General features: G+C 39.5%; 1 protein-coding gene across 8 annotated transcripts in view; it reads left to right on the top strand.

Moving 5' to 3' along the window:
- The window catches only part of ARL15 (ADP ribosylation factor like GTPase 15), a 429205-nt gene that overhangs the window by 407223 nt on the left and 3456 nt on the right, over positions 1–18526 (top strand).

The following is an 18526-nucleotide window of genomic DNA, read 5'->3' as shown; positions in this document are numbered from 1 at the left end:
GAAAGATTAGATGCTGTGACTAGGCACCTAAAATTTACAAACTCTATTTCAAGGACTCAGACGTATAAGTCCCCTTATGCTAAATGTGACAGGGTATCAGGAACTAAAAGTAAGTTTGTGGACACATAGAGGCAAATGCCATTTACATGTATCATTTAGTATTGTTTTGTTATTAACACTTACCTTCTAGTTAAAAATAGATCATTGGTACAGGCTATCATTTGTCAGGCATTGGAATTATATGATTTTTGTTTTTAAGTGCTTTTCTGGAATTGGCATTTTACTAAAGGAAAAATGAATTTTATAAGGGTGGGAAAGAAACAGATGATAATTTCAAGGTAAAATAGGACTATTCTGCAAAGCACTAAGATTACCTGCTCTCTAAAGAAATGTAGTGTGGAAGATTGTAATCAGGGCATTGGCTAAGAAAAGCTCAGGACATTTTCTTTGTGGATATACTTTATAATATAATTCTGTTTCTGTTCTGGGTCTAGAAAATTGGAATAAGCTCTATTTAGAAAATATTTTACAAATACATTCAGAATAACATTATGTTTAATATTTTAACTAACATTATATTTAATAACAAGGTTTTCAGTTATAACCATAATATGCTTTCATAGAGATGAATATTTCTACAGGAAACTGTAGGGGTGTGGGGGTGTGCACATGAGCGTGGGTTTGAGTATTTTAATTTTATTTATTTATACTCGACTCTCACAAAAAAGGATTTGAGGTGATAGACACTAGTATTGATTCTGACAGTGGACATGCTTTTATGTAACACTCTAAACTTCAGACTGAAGTGGGTGTTAATGACTTCCCCTCTGAGAATGCTTTTGATTCAGACATGATGAAAAGTGTGACTGGAAATTTAGAGCAGAACATGTAGTTGAAAGCCCACTCATCTGGCCTAATCTGAACTGGTAGTTGAACAGTTAATCAAGAACTGGCTAAAAGGCCAGGCGCTGCTGGTTCACACCTGTAATCCTAGCACTTTGGGAGGCCGAGGCGGTCGGATCATCTGAGGTCAGGAGTTCGAGACCAGCCTGGCCAACATGGCAAAACCCCATCTCTACTAAAAATACAAAAATCAGGTGGGCATGGTGGCAGGTGCCTGTAATCCCAGCTACTCGGGAGGATGAGGCCGAGAATTGCTTGAACCCGGGAGGCAGAGGCTGCAGTAAGCCGAGATTGTGCCACTGCACTCCAGCCTGGGTGAGACTCTGTCTCAAAAAGAAAGGGACTAAAAATAAATAATTTATTTTAATTTAAACATACCAAAGGTACTAATCTTTTCATGTTGGGCCAAGGCCTTTTATCTGAATGTGTGGCCACTAATCAGAGTTGTGTGTTATATTTGTTTCATTAAGCAGCCACTACCTATGATTTTTCAGCTTCTGTTTCTTTAAAATGGAACTATAAGTTGAAGATACTTGGGAAGCAATCTGCGTCTTTCCCTCTCAATCCTTTGTAGTTATCTTATCTAAATCCAATCCAACAGCAGTTTGGTTTTAGTGACTCACCTTTATTAAGTTCTTTGAACTCATTCCATTTAGTTTTTCATAGGAATAGAAATTCTCAAGTTCATATTTTATCTGTTGGTGTCACATTTAATTATACTACTTAATAATAAATATGATTGCCATCTTGAGAGCTGTGAAGCAACCTAGGAGTGGAAATGAGCAGACATATTAAAAAGCAGCTCACCAGTTGTCAGCATCCACTGGGTAATTACCATCATTCAGGGTGGTGTGTCCACTGGTCAGGAACATTCACTGTGTAGGCAACATCAATCATTTGTCTTGTACCAGGACAATGAAGAGTCGGTTGATCCGAGGTGATTAGGTGGAGACTAATCAGTAGAGCTTTTATCATAGCTCTATGCGCTATTGTTTTGAACCCAACTATAGATTTGTCCTTATCTATGGCTACTTTATATTTAACCCATATATTGCCTTCTGTCCCTCCTTTAGGTCAGTTATATAGCAAATGTTATTATTGCTGTGGTACTTTCTTTTCCTTCGCGTCACTTACTCCTACCCGACTTTACTTAGTTACTTGATATCTGTCAGTATCACTGGCTACCATATAAGCTCCATAAGGGCCAGGACTTGTTATGTTCACCTTTGTATCCCCAGAGCCCAAAACAGTGACTGTGTAGACTGAGTGAAAGGTGGCTACTTCCTTGGCACACTTGTTTCAGCCCAATTTGGTGTACTGACTTAGCCCCCCAAGATCTGTTGATTATTCATTTTGAGCCAGAAAGAAGCACAGAGAATAGGAGCTGTCGACCTGTGATGCTCCTGGACGTAGCTCCTGGTCTACCCTCCCAGTCCACTTTCTAAATCTCCTGGTTCCAGGGAGTGAGTCTGATGGTTTGTACTGCTAAACTGTGGATTGAATCATTAACAGGGGTTTGTTCTCTGACTTTTGCCTTAGACGATCAGTTCAGAGCAAGGTTTTTCAATCTTGGCATTATTGACCTTTTGGGCTAGATAATTTTTTGTTGAGGTGAGAGGGGAAGCTGCCCTATGCATTGGAGGATGTTAGCCACATCTCCCTGGCCTCTGTCCACTAGATGCTGGTAGTAACCACCTGCTCTGCTTCCCCACCCCCTGTTATGACAACCAAAACAATCTCCAAACATTATCAAATGTCCCCTGGGAAGGTACAGTTGCCTTTTCCTTTCCCTGGTTTAGAACTAGTGTTTTCAACTAGTCATGGATGACAATTACGACCCAAGTCCACACTCCCAATGCTGTGGTAAATCCCAGTCAATGGCTCTTGGAACCTTTATTTCTGGTGTTCTCTTTATGTCTGATTAGAATGTTCTTGAGACATGTCTTTCACAGGCTTTATACTGAGCTCAACTAGTCCTGTGTGGGATTTTTTGGCTAAAATTCCTCAGTACGGATTACCACTTAGCTTTTCTTTAGATGGCCTGCAAGCCTCTTTCCAAGCTCATATTTCTCAGTTGCCAGGATATTAGGCTCCTGACTGTATTGCCAGCAGGGAAAGAAATTCTCTTCCCGTGACTGACATGGCACCTGGTTACAAGCCCATTTGTTACCTGTTGCCCTTGCTCAGATGTGCTATTGAGGCGGCTGTCAGCTTTTTCTGCCTCAGCTCCCTGCCCCTCTTTCCCCTAGTTCTCCATGCTTTCCTGTTTTTTCTTTTCCTTCTGGTGTTTCCATGGTGGCTTCTTGCTGTAGCCAGAGGACAAACTGCTGACAGGCACATCCCTTGAATATCTCTGCATCTGGACGGGGCCATTGGCACCCTCCATTGGTGACTGAGTAACGCGTGGCTTGCCATATTTGTCTGTCTCCTGTTTATGGCCCAAGAATTTGAATCTGCTCCAGCATCTAAATGTTGTCGTTGTTAGGACAGAGTGCTGCCATAGTACCACAAGGCCAATATTAAACATGTTTATTTGGGTTCCATATATTAACATTTTGATTTGTTACTACTGCTGTTGTTTTTTCATACCCGACAGCTGCAAGATTGAGACGGGGGGACATATATTCCATTACAAAAGCCAAATAACCTTGTGTATATAAACTGTTTTTAAAAGATATTTGTGCCTTTAACAGTCTTTAACCATTAACTAAATATATTCTCCCTAATATTTTGTTGAGTCAGAGAATCCCTTGAGTTGGCCAATTGACAGTAGTTTAATAAAGTGCACAAGGGGTGCCAATATTGGATAAGCAGGGAGAATAGCTAGACTCGACAAAATCAAATCACGTTCTCCTGGTTGTCTGATCAGGTAGCAATTGTTTGACGTGTATTTGTGGCACAGAGCCTCGTATAACAGAAAAAGTTGAATGTGAGGTGTGGCCAAAAATCCATTTTAAAATATACAGTAGACTTTTAAGAACATTTAGAATGTGGAATAGAATCAGGAATTGTTCATTTGTCAGCTAACGTTAAGTTACCTCAAATGTTTTGTAAGGTCTTAGGGGGATGAAATTTGATGTTCACTCCGAGGCAAATGTTGGATTTGAAAAATACCAGGCTCAGGAGCTTCTTCCTCTCATGCTATTTTGCAGAATCAAAGGCTATGGTGGGAAAACAGTGTTTTCTGTAACACAAAAGCATAAATTCTCAGCACTGGAATGTCCTCAGAGCACATCTAGCCATCCCAGTCTAAGCTTTTAGCAAGGCAAAGGAGGAATAATCCAATTGTGCGGAAACATTTCAGTTACTGAGGCAGACATAATTGTTGGTAATGATGAGTTGTTTTTCTTTTTCATATACTCTTTAACCTCATAAAATATGGAACTCATATCTTCAACCTGCACTTTGTAATATCAGGATGTGCACCCACCCTCCCACCCGCCTAGCCATTTCAATATGCACACTTAATGGGTATTAAGTTAAAAAAAAAAAACTTAAAAGAATCGATTTCATGGTGAATGCATCTAGTTAAGCAAGCCATTTAAACAACATTTTACTCGTGTGTAGCAGACCATTTTATAAGATACTGATAGCTTTACAAGCCTGTGTTTCAGACAAGCTAATTGGTTGTCTCTGATATGTGCTTGGGGCTTTCACTCATTAACTCCCTTTCCTGTCTAGTACATACTTTGTTAGCTTACAGACATATAGGTAGGACTCTTCAAACAACCTTATTCTATTGCCAGGAGAAAGGTTTTCATTGAATAGGTTTCTTCCTACTTACAATATTTGCTTTCTTGAAATGAAGGAAAATCGTAACTGAATATTACCCCAAATACAGAAGATAAAAAATCAAGTAGAATACCCTAAAAGTGCTTGATACCAAAAATGAATGCTCTTTTGAAAGAGTGGAATGGAAATGATTGACAGAAAGGAAGGAAAGGAGGAGAGGAGAAAAAGGAAGAGAACATGATGTGCTCTTGAACCTGGCTGCCTCTGTAATTAATGACTATGTTATATATGGTATTGAGAAGTCTGTTGCTTGCACCTGCATGCAAAGACAAGTGTACTGATGCTTCTCTTTTTGCATATGTCAGAGCTTTCCATTCTCTGAAATAAGAATTAGATGCTTTGTTTGGACACAGATTAAAGGAATAGCTCAAGACATAGGTGTCCTATGTGGGTCTTGAGATTTCTGGAGTGGTTCTCTTTTCCAGGATAGGTTGTTTACTTTTCTGTTTGCAACACGATTCATTGCAGCCACCTGTAGGCATATGTGTAATCATTTGAACCAATTATATCTACAGTTTTGAAACTCTTCATGTAAAATCCCACCTCCTTCATGAAACCATGGCTTGATTAATTGGGAAGACTGGTAACTTCTCTCCAATATTCAATTTTCTTCTTTTACTAACATTTTAACATGGAATGAAATATAGTACATATTTTGTTGTCTTTTTCATTGTAGCTCAGCTATTTAAATCTATTTTTTCAAATAAGTATCCTCTTTGTGTCTCACATTATATTGAGAACACTAGATAATACAAATTTTTTTTCGTTGTCTGTGCCCTCAAGGAACTGAGGATTCATACACATGAAAAAAATAGGGAATAATTATCCAAATCTGGATTATACTGTAACTGATAATGGAGTTCACCAGAGACTTGTGGAGATGCTTCATCTGCATTGAGTCTTGATAGCCTAACCCATTAATTTATATAATAATTATTTATAATGCCTGTTATAAGCAGAGTATAATGGTTCCTATGACTAAAAAGCTCATAGATTGAAGGCCTTTAGCATAGCTTGATTCAGGGGTTTGTGGTTCAGTCACACCTATTTTTCCTGCAGTCTTCTTGGCTATTTCTTCATGTATCAGCTATCTTTCAGCATTTGTATCCTGCAGAAACTACCTAGAAACTGAACCTCAGCTTTGATTACCTTATGAACCTCTGAATCCAGTGGACACACACTAGCAGGGGATATTTCAGTTTTATAAACAAATAAATCCTCTTCATCTTTTTAGGCCCGTTTAAGTTGGGCATTCTGTTTCTATCAACCACAGGCCTCTTCAGTTACTGATAATTTGGTACTAGAAGGGATTGCTGAGTTAATTCTACCAAACATTAGCATTCAGTTACTCATAATTTGGTACTAGAAGTGGTTGCTACAAGTGGACTCCAAAATGTAGAATTGGATAAATAGATGTAGGGAGGAAAAAAGTAAGGAGGACTCTTCTGTCCCTGATTTGTAAGGTTAGGAATCCTATTCACTGATTGAAAAACAGATCATTTACATTTTTTCTTATCGTAACTTGGAATATGTCATTAACTCTTGTGAATACAGAAACAATCAAAATGTGAGAGAGACATAATCCAACTGAATTTTATTTTTAACACGTATAAGAGGTATAACCATGCTAGATAAGAAAACAAGGAAAAGAATATAGAACTTCATTTACTTGAATCAATCAAAAAAGCTGGAAATTAAAACATAATAATATATATGGGGGTAAGATCCAACAGAATGCTCTTAAAATGCCATTAAAATTAAATGTTTGTTCATCCTTAAGAAAGTAGGAGAAAAAAGAGCAAACTAAACCAAAACAAACAGAAGAAAGAATATAATAGAGATTACACTAGAAATAAATGAAATAGAGATTAGGAAAACAATAGAGAAAATCAATAATACCAAAAGTTAGTTAGTTTTTTTGAAAGACCAATAAAATTGACAAATCTTTTTTTTTTTTTTTTTTTTTTTTTGAGATAGAGTCTCACTCTGTTACCCAGGCTGGACTGAAGTGGCATGATCCCAGCTCACTGCAATCTCCGCCTCCCAGGTTCAAGTGATTCTCCTGCCCTAGCCTCCCGAGTAGCTGGGATTACAGGCGTGCACCACCACGCCTGGCTAATTTTTTGTATTTTTAGTAGAGATGGGGTTTCACCATGTTGGCCAGGCTGGTCTCAAACTTCTGACCTCAGGCTATCCACCCGCCTTAGCCTCCCAAAGTGCTGGGATTACAGGTGTGAGCCACCACTCCCAGCCAATTTGACAAATCTTTAATCAACTAACAAAGCAAAAATGAGGGAAACTTAAATTACTAAAATTAGGAATGAAAGAAGAGACACAACTACCAACCTTGCAGAAATAAAAAGGGGCTGGGTACAGTGGCTCATGCCTATAATCCCAGCAATTTGGTAGGCCAAGAGAGGAGGATTGCTTCAGCCCAGGAGTTCGAGACCAGCCTGGGCAACATGATGAAATCCCATCTCTACAAAAAAATACAAAAATTAGCCAGGCATGGTGGTACATGCCTGTGGTCCTCGCTACTCAGGAGGCTGAGGTGGGAGGACCACCTGAGCCTAGAAGGTTGAGGCTGCAGTGATCCATGATAGTGTCAGTGTACTCCAGCCTGGGCAACAGAGTGAGGTCTGTTGGGGGTGAGGGGGCAGCGGGGGGAACCCAAACCAAAAAAAAAGAAATATAAAGGACTATGAAGGAATATGATAAAAAAATTGTTTGCCAAATAACTAGATAAACTAGATTAAATGTACAAAATCCTAGAAGGGTGCAAACTACTGAAATTGACTCGAGAAGTAACAGAAATCAAAATTAGACCTATAACAAGTAAAAACATCGAATTACCCTTCCCATCAGAAAAACCCAGGACCCTTGCTTCACTGCTGAATTCTACCAAACGTTTAAAGAATTTACACCAATTCTCAAACGATTCCAAAAAATAGAAGAGGAGGAAACACTTCCCAACTCATGCCACAAAACCAAGATTACTATGATATTAAAACCAAAGACATACAAAAAAAGTTAAAGACCAATATTCCTTGTGAATATAGATGCAAAAATCTCTCAACCAATATAGTTGACCCTTGAACAACACGGGTTTGAACTGTGTGGGTCCACTTATATGCAGATTTTCTTCTGCCTCTCCCACCTGTGAGATAGCAAGACCAACCTCTCTTCTTCTTCCTCCTCCTCAGCCTGCTCAACATGAAGACAGTGAAGTTTATAATGATCCCCTTTCACTTAATAAATAGTAAATATATTTTATCTTCCTTATTATTTTATTAATGACATTTTATTTTCTCTAGCTTATCTTATTGTAATAATGTAATATGCATATAATATACAAAATATATGTTAATTGGCAAGGCTTCCAGTCAACAGTAGGCTATTAGTAGTTAAGTTTTGGGGGACTTAAAAGTTATACATGGATTTTCGACTGTGTGGCGGTCAGCACCCCAACCCCCATGTTGTTCAAGGATCAACTGTACTAACAAATTGATCCAGCAACATATAAAAGAGAATTATATATGAGATAATCAAGCATAGTTTATCTCAAGATATAAAGTTGTTTCAACATACAAAAATCAGTGTAACACATTATATTAATAAACTATAAGATAAAAATCATACAGTCATGTTAATAGATCATGTCAAATGCAGGAAAAGCATTTGACAACATAGATTTAACACATGACCCAGGAATTCCATCCCTAGATATATACCCAAAAGAAATGAAAACATGTGTTTACACAAAACTGCTCATAAAAAGCAGCATTATTTATATAGCCAAAAAGTAGAACCCGACCAATAAATGGATAAACAAAATGGGATATATCCACACAGTGGAATATTATTCAGCCATAAAAAGGGATGAAGTACTGATACATACTATAATGTGGATGACCATTGAAAACATTGTGTCAAGTGAAAGCAGCTAGACACAAAAGACCACATATTACATGATTTGATCTATATGAAATGTTCAGAATAGGCAAATCCATGAAGAAACAAAGTAGAGTAGTGGTTGCTAAAGGCTGAAGGAAAGCGTAATTGGGGGATGACTATTAATGGTTCAGGTGTTTCTCTTTAGATGACAGAAATGTTCTGGAATTAGAAGGTGATGATTGTTGCACAGCCCCTATGAATATACTAAAAGCAACTGAATCATATGCTTTCAAAGGATGAATTTTATAGTATACAAATTATCAGTAAAAGAAAATGGAATATCTGTAGAGCAAGATGGAAAGATAGTAAAACATGTGCTAAAGAAACATAAAGTCCAACCAAGTAGTGGAAGAAATTATCTAGAATCTTAGGTGGGAGTATCCACCTATGTGAGTAGACAGTGAAGTAGGTAATGATAACTTGTATCCAGGAGCAAACAACCCCCTTTGAAGACCGAGGTTTTCTAAGAGTTGTCACAACAACTGTTTTTTGAAAGGGCTTAACTTGTCAATGAGTATCTCCAAAAATTTTGATTGAAAACCAACCCAAGTTTGGGTCGGGTGCGGTGGCTCACGCCTCTAATCCCAGCACTTTGGAAGGCCAAGGCGGGTGGATCACGAGGTCAGGAGATCGAGACCATCCTGGCTAATACAGTGAAACCCCGTCTCTGCTAAAAATACAAAAAATTAGCCGGGCATGGTGGCGGGCGCCTGTAGTCCCAGCTGCTCTGGAGGCTGTGGCAGGAGAATGGCGTGAACAACCTGGGAGGTGGAGCTTGCAGTGGGCTGAGATCGCGCCATGGCAATCCAGCCTGGGCGACAGAGTGAGACTCCGTCTCAAAAAAAAGGAAACCAACACAAGTTCAATTAGATGGGAACCTCAAGTTACATGGAATTATAACCCCTTTCATTTGGGATGGCAAATTGTTTCCTTAATGAAAAGTCTTTTTACCCTGGAAGATTTAACATTAAGAGTATAAAAATGATTAAATAGGCTGGGCGTGGTGGCTCACGCCTGTAATCCCAGCACTTTGGGAGGCCGAGGCAGGCAGATCACTTGAGGTCAGGAGTTCAAGACCAGCCTAGCCAACATGGCAAAACCCTGTCTCTACCAAAAATACCAAAATTAGTGGGGCGTGGCAGTGCACACCTGTAAGCCCAGCTACTCGGTTGGCTGAGGCACGAGAATCACTTGAACCCGGGAGGTAGAGTTTGCAGCAAGCCAACATGGTGCCATTGCACTCCAGCCTGGGTGACAGAGCAAGACTCTGTCTCAAAAAAAAGAAAGTAAAATTAAAATGATAAAATAATTAACCCCACAGTATTAATACTTTCATTTAAACTATATGTTACACATAGATCAAACTGGTAGATTCTCTTTGTGATTCTAATTTAGAATGTACCAGAACTTGAGAGTCATTTAATTTATAAAATTCATGGAAAAAAAATTTTAAAATTCATGGAAAAAAACACTTGGGGATGTTTTGATTGTTAAACAGTTGAAATGCTTAAAAAGAAAACTGAATATATTAAACTTATAAACGGAATTATAAAATGAGGTTAAAAATGAACTTAGTTTATAAATGTTCCTAAAGAGTATTCAAAGGCACCATAAATGTAATTGTTAAAATTGAAAAGATATGTAGATAGAATATTAAAATTTTTAAGCGTAACATAGAAATTTCAGGAAAAGCTAGGCTTCCTGAAACTGTATATTCCTTTTCAAAACTGCAAAGTAACAATAACTAGTATTGCTGTGCACCAAAAGCCATCCTCAAGGGCATCAAAAACCTCAAACTGACAGGTCACTGACCACTTGCCTAATGGGGAGTAGTACTAAGGGAGTTGATAAGAAAACTTCCTGTGCCCTGGCTTGTTCTTGTGGTCTTTAGCAAGTCTCTACATACACGAAAGAAACACAGGCCAAACACAGAGAGGAAATAAAATATGGCTTTCTTTAATGAGAGATGACCCTACTGCCTGCTTGACTACAATTCAAAGCATCTGAAGTCGTAACTGGAGCCCAGCCAAGTTGGAAAGCCCAAATCCTCTGTCCCACTAAAGCGTGAGCTAAAGCAGGGAAGAGGAAGTCTAGCAATTTGAGGTCAAACTGAGGCACAGAAAGCCTGATGCCCCAGGCTCCTCCCAAGTACTCCTTGGGCCTCCCTGCTAGACAAAGCAGAAGGCTACAGAATGCTTTAGGCCAGGAGTTGACTTTTTATTTTCTGTAAAGGGCTAGGTAGTAAATATTCTAGGCCATGTGGGACATACCATCTCTGTGGCAATTACTCAACTTTGCCACTGTAGCATGAAAGCAGCCATAGATAATACTTAAGTAAATGAGCATGCTGAGTTCTAATAAAACTTTATTTACAGGGAATTTGTGGTGCCTGGGTGATGAGGAGGCAACCAACAATGGCCTCTGCTACTAAGACCCCTTCTCTATAATTCAAAAGTTGCTTCTATATCATAAGCGATCACCTTGAGGTGATAGGAGGACATCAGCTTGGTCTTAAAAGATGAGAGAGTATTTATAGGCTGATCCTTCCCACCTGTGGATGGAGGCACCCTGGGTTGGAAGCAGTAGTTGGAGCAAAGGCTTGGATGCAGGAATCCCTCAGGCTGTAGAGGGCCTGATAGAATAACTGGAGTAGAGAAGGGTACAGATATGGGAATACTGGATGTCTTTCATTAGTCCCTGAAGACAAGAAGCACCCATACATAACTGTGCCTCTCATAGTGGTTATCTAGAAGTAAGCTTTTTGGATAGAAGAATAAAACAAGCCCCTAAGGCATACCAAAAATAATAATTTAAATAAAAACAGACATGTTTGCTCTGTACTTCTTGGTAATCAGATTAAGCAAAAACGAGAATGTTTTTCAGATCCTAGGTCCTACCACCAAAGCTAAGGGGATCATTTTATTTGGCTATTCTGGGACATACTAAGTTCTCCCGTGCATTGGAAGACTGGGTTTCTACACAATTATTGTCACAACAAATAAAATTCTATACATATCGGGGGTTACTGATTGGGGAAGATGACTTACAGTAAGAGCGAGGCTCAATCACAGGTGATTACCTGCAATTATTTGTCTGGTTTTCAATTATTCAGGCAGGCTGCACTGAACTTTAGTATCCTTAAGAAAGAAGCATCTTATAAGAACTATACTTTTGTACTTACCATCTTTTTGAAATAAATACGCACTCCCAAAGTAATATTGTGATATTGGTTAACATCAAGTCATCATTTTCAGGTCCTTGTTAAGCACTCAGTAAAAAGTGAATAATATTTTGTGTTATAATATTTTGGGGACTGTGGCAAGTTGGTTTTTTATTTGTATCATTTATTTCTGCCTTTAATGACATATTTAGTACCTTTCTAAGGATTTCAAAATCCTGCAATGAAAAGAGGAACAGCTGGTGCTGCTCTCTAGACTAACCTTTCTTTGAACAAGCTGCCAAGAATGCACTCTGAAGAATCTTAATGATGCCCTGCCACTTTATCTCCAGACCCTGTCGTGGAGCCATGGTGTGGGCATGGCTTTCTCTGACTTTGGTGAAGGTTACCCAGTTAAACTGGCTTCATGAGCCTCTGTAATGAAGGCAGCAACGCTGGAGGGCCCTTTTGCAAATACGCATACAAGATGTATACACTCAGTAGTGTGATGGTAAATGTGACTTTTTTTGTTTGTTTGTTTGTTTGTTTGTTTTGAGATGGAGTGTCGCTCTGTCGCCCAGGCTGGAGTGCAGTGGTGCGATCTCGGCTCACTGCAAGCTCCGTCTCCCAGGTTCACGCCATTCTCCTGCCTCAGCCTCCCGAGGAGCTGGGACTACAGGCGCCCGCCACCACGCCCTGCTAATTTTTTTGTATCTTTTAGTAGAGATGGGGTTTCACCGTGTTAGCCAGGATGGTCTCAATCTCCTGACCTCATGATCTGCCCACCTCGGCCTCCCAAAGTGCTGGGATTACAGGTGTGAGCCACCGTGCCCAGCCTAAATGTGACCCTTTAAAAAGAAAAAAAGTCCTGATTTGTTGTACTCGCAGGTTTCTGTGGTGTAAATACTCAAACCATGGCCACGTTCATGACTTGTACAATTTGACATCCGTGTACCTGGAGTTGGAAGGAGAATGCACACAATCAGCTATTGCCAGCGGGCCCCACCATATCGCTGAGAAAAATTTCAATGCAAATATTTTCCCCTAATGTGACATGTTCACACAATAGGTCTATCTACTCTAGTGATTAAAGAAAGGTGCTAGGACATAGACAAGGAAAGTCCCACTCTCTTTGTAACAATCATGGAAAAGGCCCTACAAAATTTTGCCGTCCATTCAGGCTCTCTTGGCATCCTATTAATTGGAGCAAGACCATACTTTTACTAGAGAGTTTAAAACCAGTATAGGCCAGGCACAGTAGCTCATGCCTGTAATTCCAGCATTTTGGGAGCCAAGGCAGGAGGATCACTTGAGGCCAGGAGTTCAAGACCAGCCTGAACAAAATAATGAGATAATGTCTCTACAAAAAATAAAAAATAAATTAGCCAGGCGTGATAGCACACTCCTACAGTCCCAGCTACTTAGGAGGCTGAGGTGGGAGGATTGCTTGAGCCCAGGAGTTCAAGGCTGAAGTGAGCTATGATTGTGCCACAGCACTCCAGCCTGGGTGACAGAGCTAGGGCCTATTTCTTAAAAAAAAAGTAATAGCAAAATAAATAACAGAACCAATATGAATCCATCCCAAAACCATGATTCCTATAGTTCTTTGAAAAATACATGCCATGCAATGGACACTGTGTATGTAAACTTACAAGAAAGCAGTAATAGCTGCATGTGGTTCAAGACAGTTAACAATCAGGTTCTCTTGCATCATCTTCCAGCTTACCCTTCTCCCTGTCACATCCTACAATTGCACTTCTTTTTCCTGGCCTTTTGTATTTGGTTTGAGATCCTCACCCAGTCATCTGCATTAGCTGACCTATTCCCATCAGTTTGAAGGAGCTAAAGTTGTCAACCTAGACTCCTTCATGAGACCTGTGTCCTTTTCCAGAGATGGAGAATGTGCCTTTATTTCTAAAGTTTATTTTAACAGTCTTCTATCCAGATACTTTTTATTCAAATTGAGTTCTGTGATTTAAGAACTAGTCTGAGTAATCATATCCCTCTTCATTGGAATCCATTGCTTTTCTGCCTTCCCGTGGAAGTAAGTCCAAGTGCTATAAATAAGTGAAAAAGCCCTTAGTAAACTGTGCAGTATTAAACGGTCTTTTATGGTCACTAAAAAGCTCATGGGGGAAAACCCTGTATTCTTATAATACAAATGAGGAGGACAGTGCTCTTCTCAGACCATTGCTGTTGTTGTTTTGTTTTCGGTTTGCAGCATCCTGTCTTCAGTGGAGCCCCGTCTGCTGGCACCTGGAGTGCTGGCACCCGAGCTGCCTTCTCACACTCTCCAGTCTCGTTCAGGACAGAGCGGCTGAGTGAATGAAGTTATGGGAAGCCAACTTTTAGGGCAAAACTTTCCAAAGCTCCTTAGATAGATCCCGACCCCACCACAACCACCTCGCAGGCTTAAGAAGGGTCAGTTATAATCCACTAGTTTTTCACAGAGGGAACATAGGCATTGTGTGTAGCGGGTGATCTGGGGGAGAATGGGGAAAGCAGATATCCAGCTGCCATCTCCAGTGGTGACTATGCAGAAAAAATAAGCTAATAGCCCCATACAGGGTGAGAGGTACCTGTATTTCACATGGCAAGAGCAGCAGTTCCCAACGGGCAGGACCACCCAGGGAATGTGTTGGGCATGGGAGGGTGCAGGTTGTTTTCAGTTCTAGCAATGACTGGTTGTTGCCAATGGCATTTAACTCAGTAGAACTAGGGGTGGTGTATTCTATGATGCAGAGCAGAGTCCCACGCAGTAAGGAACTGTCACACACCCTGGCTCTCCATGTCTCACAACATGTTCTTGTGGATCAAAGCTCTGTTTATAAATATCTGAGCTGAGAACATGACTCTCTTTCACACACAAACACTAAGTAAACCCTTTCTAGACTGTTCTGTTCCCCTGCTCCCCAGAGTGCTTACAGGAAAACTAGTTCAACTCTGGGCACACACTACTGGTTTAATAACAGAGGAAAAACAAGCAGACTACCATTAGAAATAAAATGAAGTTTGCAGATTTTTAAAAAGGAAAGACCTGTTATTAAAGTTCAAAACTGTTTACATGCCTTCTAGAAATTTAGTCACACCAAATTGGCAAGAACTGAAAATCAAAATTTTGAATCTCAAGTGAGGGCAAGATAGGGAAATCAGAGCGCATCACTGCCCCATTAGAGATCCTGGAACTAGGAAAGGATGATACTGTGATTTCACTGCTCAAGGAAACATAAAGGACATCTCCTACCCAATGAGTGGGTCTCCGGTGCTATGTAATGTCTCACAGGTTTAACAGCTGCTACAAACATTAGCAGCAGTGAGATGGTGCCGAGTCGTCTCTGTTATATTGGGACTTTACAGTAAACGCGATGTGTGAATAATGGAATGCAGTCATGCCAATCAGCCGGCAGTGGCATGAGTGGAGAAAGGCTCTGGTAACAGGGCTAAAATAGGTTGGCTGCTGGTGGTGGCTTTGTTTTCCTATCTCTAGGGTGGACACATGGCTACTAATAAATGCCCACTCTCTGTGGCTATCCTGAAAATAGCTAAATGACCACAGGTTGTCAGACAGCTGTATTCTGATGTCATTCTCCCAAGTGCTGTCTCCAAAGGCCAATGTGAAACAATCACTATCTCCTTATTCAAGAAGTTTTCACTTAACTATGCTAGTTCAGCAATGGATAAGTAGTCAAAAGACTTAGGTTCATGTTCTCTTCAGTCATTTTTAAAATGATCATCTTGATAAGTAAATGACCTTAAAAAAATGTATGTCCATCATAAAAAATAGATCATTGCATCACAGGCAGTTTTTTTTTTAAACCTTAAAAATAATGTCAGATGTTAAGTATATGACTTATGTTGTTCAAAGTTAAACACTGTTCTTTAAAATTATACATCAACATATACAAAGACAAAAAAGCAATAGTGAACAATTCAAATGTGACTGTAATTGTTACTGTAATAACATAGGGAAAGTAAAATTTGAATTTCAGATTGATGTAAGATAACAAAATAAAAATGTTATCCTAGGCCAGGCCCAGCAGCTCATGCCTGTAATCCCAGCACTTTGGGAGGCCAAGGTGGGCAGATTGTCCTGAGGTCAGAGTTCGAGACCAGCCTGGCCAACGTGGTGAAATCCTGTCTCTACTAAAAATACAAAAATTGGCTGGGCCTGGTGGCAGGCACCTGTAATCTCCGTTCCGTGGGAGTCTGAGACAGAAGAATCACTTGAACCCGGGAGGCAGAGGTTGCAGTGAGCCGAGACTGCGCCATTGCACTTCAGCCTGGGCAACAAGAGCAAAACTCTGTCTCGAAAAAAAAAAAAAAAAAAGTCAGAACTAGAACATAAAGTCCTCATCTTCTCCTCTCTGTACTGTGGTCTTTGTTTTTAGAAACATGAAATTCCAAGTAATGAAAAGCTAATAAATGTTCCAGCAGCAGTCACTCACTGTACTTGAATACTAGTGAAATAGCAAAACTTGTTTAAAAATTGATACCATAAATGTAGAGTTGTGTGGAATCCTGTGGATACCAGTGGAGTGAATATTGGCAGTGTTAGATACCCACTTAGGTGATGGATCTGAAAATCTTAAATTACCCAGCCATATTTGTCAGCTTAACACTACTAGGCCCCTTTATCTGCTGACCACTCTGTCCCTGTAACCTCCACTTCGTTCTCATGTTTAGTATTCAGCAGGAACAACTTCTGAATCATGTCTACCTGCAGACACCTGTAATATCTTCCATGTATGCCTGTGTGATAGACTATATTTTCAGTTGCCTAGAAACCAACCTTTAACGGGTAGCTGAACTTCACTGTTTTCTGTCTGGTAGGTATTATAAAATATCACATATTACTGATATACTTTGTGATTATTTTAATCCAATATTGTTTTCAAATTAGCTGTAAATATGCTACCAGGATCAATTATGTATGATTTTTAAATTAACCACTCAGAGGAAGTATTGTTAATGAGATGCCTTCCTATTATTATTATTATTTATTATTTTAATATTATTGAATGTCTTGTGACCAGCCCTCTTCTCAGTCATTAGCAATACTTAAAATGCTGTCCTTTTGGATTTGGGTTTATAAAATGTATCAAGGACACAACTTCCTTTATGTACTAGATTTTGGATGTTGCATACTTCATCTGATGGGAAGCATTATTGATCAAATACTAGATTGCATTGTAAGCACAGTGGTCCCAATTTCTGAGCTCAGTGATACAGCCTGAAGCCTTACTTTGTGGCAGAAGCAACAAGACCAACACCTCTGATTTTCAGCTCTTTGGAGAAGCCCCCACCTGCTTCTAAGGGTGGACTTAGCCAGGATTCCCTACCAGAGTCTCCTCCCTACTCTTTTTTCCCCTATTGGCCAATGGCCCCCTGCTCAGCTAACTGGCAGTTCTTCCCTCTGCAGAGTTGGGTTGGTCCCTGATACTGGTCTTTGCACCAGGAATTTCAGATTGTCTGGGATGTCAATTGTTTTCAGTGCCATAAAGAAAACAAACTAAAAGAATGGAGTTTGTGTTTTCAGTAAGCAAGAATCCTCTTAAAGCTGGGCATGGTAGCTCACACCTGTAATCCCAACACTTTTGGAGGCTGAGGTGGCAGAAGCCCCTGAGCTTAGGAGTTCAAGACCACCCTAGGCAACATGGTTAGACCCCACCTCTACAGAAGATTTTTTAAAAATTAGCCAGGTGTTGTGGCATGCACCTATGGTCTCAGCTACTAAGGAGGCTAAGGCGGGAGGATCGCCCAAGCCTGGGAGGTCAAGGCTGCAGTGAGCTGTGTTCATACCATTGTACTCCAGCCTGGGTGACAGAGTAAGACCCTATCTAATCTAAAAAAAAAAAAAAGAAACAACAACAACAACAACAAAGAATCCTCTTAACATGATTTATAAAACACCTTGGGCAAAAAATTGTTCTGAAGTTGTGTATCCATTTTCTGATCTGCAAGTGAGGTGTTCATTACTCTTCAGAATCAGAATTAATGAGGCTCTTGTAATTCTCACAGGCTTTTTTTTTAAATTAGTGTTTATTATGAACTTTCAGACATTAATAAGAAGACTTTTTGGACATACTTGGACTATAAAATGTTAGCATATTTCTGGTTCCTAAATTAGCATAACAGCTTAGTATTTCTTATATACAGATATATATGTCTTCTGGCTTATATAAAAAAATGTACAAACATATTAATACCAATTTGGATAGCATATCTCTACTGTCAACAAACAGTAGTCTGCATTGGTACTGGCAAAATAAAACCATATTTGAGAATGGCATTTAAAGTGGAGATACTTTTTTTTCTAGGTCAAGTATTGACTAACCTAAGACTGTAATTTTTCATGACACATGAGATTTAATGAAATTTGTTAGCCAAGAACATCTTTGAACAATGTCTCTTTTGATGTTGCTACTGACTTTATTTGATGTTATGTAAAACTTTGTTGGGCAATAAATATAATGTTCTAGTTTTGTATGATACAGTGTGTATGAGTCGGGAGCTTCCTGCACTTTGTGTTTTATGATACCTTTTGAGAGAAGATCATCAATACTTCTAGAAGTCACAATAATTTGCTATTTATTCACAGCCAGGAATTGGTAATACTAAATGCCATTAATCAATATGCTGGCCAATATAGTAAGAGTGACTTGTGACTGGTTATTAATTGAACAGGTTTTTAAGCACATACCTGTTATAAGTTCTTGCTTT

The sequence above is a fragment of the Pongo abelii genome, chromosome 4 (genome assembly GCF_028885655.2).
Source record: "Pongo abelii isolate AG06213 chromosome 4, NHGRI_mPonAbe1-v2.0_pri, whole genome shotgun sequence".
In the NCBI taxonomy this organism is placed as follows: domain Eukaryota; kingdom Metazoa; phylum Chordata; class Mammalia; order Primates; family Hominidae; genus Pongo; species Pongo abelii.
This window is presented reverse-complemented; position numbering and strand designations above follow the sequence as displayed.